Source organism: Electrophorus electricus, chromosome 10, assembly GCF_041902795.1.
Source record: "Electrophorus electricus isolate QZ-2024a chromosome 10, ASM4190279v1, whole genome shotgun sequence".
Lineage (NCBI taxonomy): Eukaryota > Metazoa > Chordata > Actinopteri > Gymnotiformes > Gymnotidae > Electrophorus > Electrophorus electricus.
In genome coordinates, this window is record NC_137506.1 from 6,456,126 (window position 1) to 6,461,533 (window position 5,408).

Sequence of the window (5,408 nt, forward strand, 5' to 3'; positions counted from 1 at the left end):
AATACTCAGAAAACTCTGTGCATGAGTCAGTGGCTCAATAGTCCAACTAAAATCAGCCAGGACCACTGTTTAGTTGGGCTAAACATGAGTCAACTAAATCCTTAGTCAGAGAATGATATTCTGTCTTTGCTGCTTACATGATCAGCTTCTTTTAAATAGCCATGTCAAATTAGTTATTTAGGAATAATATCAAACTACATGTGGGCCATCAGATCCTGTTTGCCCTTGAAGACCCACTCACAATCTCTGCCCAAGTCAGAGACTATTTACAGCTATGATCTTAATTCCAGCACTGGACATGCATTACCTTGCATAGTTTCACAACTCTGGCACTGCAATCAACCCTGCATATGTCTTAACTAAGAAGGCAACAGTTCAAATGGAAAACCTACTTCCTTTCTGGGAGTGAAGGAAGCCAGCTGCTTGATCTTCAGTGTCTGGTTGAGTCTTGGATGCATCAAGCACAGGGACACCAGCTGATACCCCATGGTTGAGGTGCTCCATATATTGTGCAAGGATCGGTTCGTTATAATCACCATTCTGCATTTTTTTAACAGCAGCAACAACATAAAATGGTTCAGTTAAGGGTGCATCATTGGAAGACTTTCACTAAAATATGTCCTCACCATGTCTCAAATACAGCAATACCTCTTAGAAGCCATTGTACTGCACACAGAATGGACAGTCCCAGCAGTTTCTGTTCCCATATGGAACCTCAGTGTTTTGATTACAGAACCAGCAATTCACAATGACATGAACTGGTTTCTTCCCATTGAATAGGGAGTTTATATATATATATATATATATATATATATATATATATATATATATATATATATACATAATTGTGAGCAAGGATCTTTCATTTTACAGCCTAAAAATGAAAGTGACAAATAAATGTATGTGACAAATAAACCAAACTTGAAACTTTATATGAATAGTTTCATGTTGAATATACACAGTTAATCAGTCATTAAAAACTACATTATATTAATACAGAATGTTTATGAAAGTTAATTTAATCTAATTAACAATAAATGAACAGAACAGTTGAATATTGTAGTTCAAACAGTCCAATAGCTGTAGTAATGGCTTAACTCATTTTGCTTATTTAGAGAGAATGATAAATTTGAAAACCCACAGGTTTGTGAATTTGGGTCTCTAAATCATACAAAAGTAGGTTTTCTATTGCTGAACAGTTAGCTAGCTAACAAACTACAAGCACCTAAATGATCAAAGTTTAAAGCTGAACAATGAAATGGTTCCACAAGGAATGTTTTATAGCCCCGAGTTTGACACTTGTTGACCCCAACTGTTAGCTAGCTAACTAGCTTATCTCTGTGATAAAGCGATACAATCTTTAGCAATGAGGACATGAATAAAGTATCCTTTACAATTTTCACAATATTGTGAAAATTTAATTTGCTGGCATTGGAGGTTATTAAATATTCACAATATCAATAATAATTCCTTGGCTCACAGAATCAGACATTACATTTTTGCTGTTATGGCAGCTGTTATAAAGATCATATTTATACAGAACCCTGTTCAGTTAGTGCTTGTATTGAGGCACCATTGCATAACTAATAGCGGTACAGAGACAGAAACATCATGTGTTCGGATGAATAACTATGAATGTGTTAGATAAATAGTGCAGATTAGAATCATATCCATCATGTGTTCAGATGGCCAGCAGTGTGCTGTACAATATACATTGTCAGATATTAATGTCTGCTCTGGATGTGTGTGAGAGAGTCTGTGAGAGGTTTGCATTTGTGTGTGTTGCATGACTATGAGTGGGAAAACCATATAAAGGTAAAAACATTACCTCTGCAACAAGGATCTCTTCTATTTGAAGGAAAGGTTTAAGTTAGACACAGTCTCCACAGAGAAAGGTAAATCTGGTGTGTGTTAAGACTAGTTGACATATCAGTGGTTTATCACTGATTATGTCTGCCACTGAGATACCAAAAATTAAGGACTCCAGATTCCAAGACATGGAATTGTGCAGTGTGAGCCATACATCAATTTGAAAACTTCAAAAGTCACGTAATGTGTGCATGGCCACTGAGATACCACAAATTAAGCACTCCAGATTCCAAGACATAGAGTTGTGCAGTGTGAGCCATACATCAATTTGAAAACTTCAAAAGTCACGTAATGTGTGCATGGCATAAGCATATCAGCAGCAGGTCCCAAAAACATTTGCTATCAGAAATGATTTCATCATAAAAAAAAAACTACAAATTCTAGACTTGAGAATGTGAGCATCAATCACACTAACACTCACATACTAAAAGAGCACTCTGCCACTTGAGCTAGTTCTCCTAGAGTGGGACTTGTTTGCAGATCGGACAAAAGCTGAAGACACAGTGGAATGGCAATTCTCTAGGAGATCATACCAAATCTTGCATCCACCCTAAATATTTCATCTAGCTGTGAAGTCAAAAAAGCTTATCTCTAAAATGATAGGAATAGTTCTTGCAGATTCTGATATGCTATGCAATCAGTATATAATGTGAGCTATGTTAGATCTGGCAGCCATTGGCTCTAACTGTCTCTTTTTAATGAGTTAAGCAATGTTTACAGAATTACTTTCTATGGCTTCAAATACTTCCAAGAATTAAACCTTGCAGAGCTCTGTAGCTAGACACATTGTCTCTGTAGGTTTGACATGTTCATTTGACAAACTAGCTAAAATAGCATCTTTTGGTTTGATTAAATTGCCCCTTAGACCCAGACAAAAAATTGCTCAAAATCTTTCTGCTTATTCATGCAGCAATGAACCAGATTTCCAAAGAAAGTGGAGGTATGGTTAAAGCTAGAAACAAATGCCTACTCTGTTTAGGCACAAAATCTGATATTTTAAATATGTCCCTAAAAGGTTTATATTCCTTGGCTCACAGAATCAGACATGACATTTTTGTTGTTATGGCAGATTTCATGGTGTAATAGACAGCACTATGTAACTCACAGCAATAAAGCTAGGTGGACTTTGCAATTGATGATTTTGTCACTGTGTACAACTGCACTGAATTGCTCTTTAACAAAAGCTTCTGCACATTTGCTTTTGAAGTTTAATTCAAAAGTTGGCTGCAGAATAACCATTTGTCAGAGGGAACAATATGTGTCAACTTTCACCTATGCTCGGTCGAAAATCTTGTTGATACCAAGTCTACAATTTTATGGAAAGGTTCCCTTCACTGCTGCACCAAGAACTGTGAAGCTACTTGCGAAAGGCCGATTAGCTCAGTTGGTCAGAGAGTGGTGCTAATAATGCCAAGGTCATGGGGTTGATCCCAATATGGGCCATGTGAACTTTGGCTGACAAACCACCTGTTGCAAAAAGGGCACCTGTTTGAACTTGTGTTGCTTATAACATTGCTTGTAAACCACAATCTGCTAAGACATGTTCCAAGTACAGGAAATTGAGAGTATGTTCTTGATTACACAACTTTACCCATGGATTTGTGCTTGTTTACAAATTTTGGATATTGCGGAGAAAAGTATGAAATCAGAGGGACTCTGGCATTAGTGTAAGGCTCTCGATCGCTGTGTGAATTTGTCAAGGAAGCCATTCCAGAGGCATGCAGATGACCTGCATCCTCCCCATCAAATTATAGCAAGTTAGGTGTCTGTTCCTACAGCTCCTACAATACCATCAGCTAAGATCACCTATGTGTTCAAAAATCAATTCCGATACCTACATCCATATCAGAATTTATAAACAAACATTCTTAATACAAAAAACTTATTATCTAAGATATACAAAATAATAGTGAAATCAAATCTCACAGTTACCCTCCCATCGAGACAATGGGAGGGTAAGATTTATTACCAGCGACCGACGCCGTAGTTTGGATTAAAATGTGTAATAATCATTACCACATGACAGCAACAATAGCCTACAATGCATTCAGTACAAAATAATACAGAGTACATTATACTACACATTGGATGTTTAAAATTGGTTTCACAAGCTCAGCAATCTGTACATACTTTACTCAAAACACAGCTAACGATTCCATTCACGCCACATGGCAGAGAACACCTATCAAGCAATTTTGGCAAGTCGTCATCACCAACATATCCCATGCTTTAAATAACCATATCCATCCAACACCATCTTTATGTCTCCTAGGAGACATATCATCAACCAAAATGACAGGATACTATGTATAACAATATTATATTGATATAATAAAAATATTATTGCAAAAAAACAACAAACAAAATAAACATACTCATGAACTGGAAAACAAAAAATAATGTTAGTGTCACCCAATAGAAAAATCTATTGATAGACTATATATCAATAGAATAATTCTCAGAATTAATCAATAACAGAACCAATAATCTAGACTGGACACCTTTGATAAAATCCATACAGAGTGAATCAATAAACGATAAATATCACACTCTAATACGTGTACATATACAATCCAACATACATGTACTCGCACATAACCACACACACACACACACACACACACATATATATATATATATATATATATATATATATATATATATATATATATATATATATATATATATATATATATATATATACACACACACATACATAAATACATACATACATACACACACGCACACACACACACATCATTCCTGTAATGGTGCAGATGGCGAATACTTAAAAATATTCTATATACATTTTGCGTTTGTCTGTTCATCTGTCTGTCTTATTTTTAATAATAATAAAGCTCTAAAGGTCCTCTGATGGGGGGTAATAAATTAATATATTTTTTTCTCCAGATTTCTATCTCTGAGAGAAAAAAAAATGTCCTTTTACAAATTGCACCTCGTTGTGGACCTCGGCTAGGTTTACATTCCAAGTGATTATTTTAGAATTCAAGGGGAGGAGCTGCAGGAGTTGGAAGAATTAATTAGGAAAAAATAAGTTATCAGAGCAATAGAGGAATTAAACATACGCAAGACTCCAGGAGCCGATGGTTTACCTGCTAAATTTCATAAGGTGTGCGTTAGTGAAATTGCTGATCTTCTAGCTGATGTTTTTAATGAAGCATTAGATGGGGGCAATTGCATGATTCATTTTATCATAGTGTCATATCATTAATATATAAAAAAGGAGATCCTTGTAAGTTGGATAATTGGAGACAGGTTAACCCTATTGAACTTGGAGTACAAAATTTGTGCAAAAATAATTGTTAATAGGATGTCAGAAATATTGAATGATATCATAGAGTTGGAACAGATATGTGCGATAAGAGGAAGATACATGTGGGATAGTTTAGGAGTAATAAGGAGTTTGGTTACTGAAGGGTCTGAGAGGGATTTTTATATAATAGTAAAGGATCAGAAAAAGGCCTTCGATTATATTTCTAGAGACTACTTATGGTGTACATTGGAACATTATGGTTTTC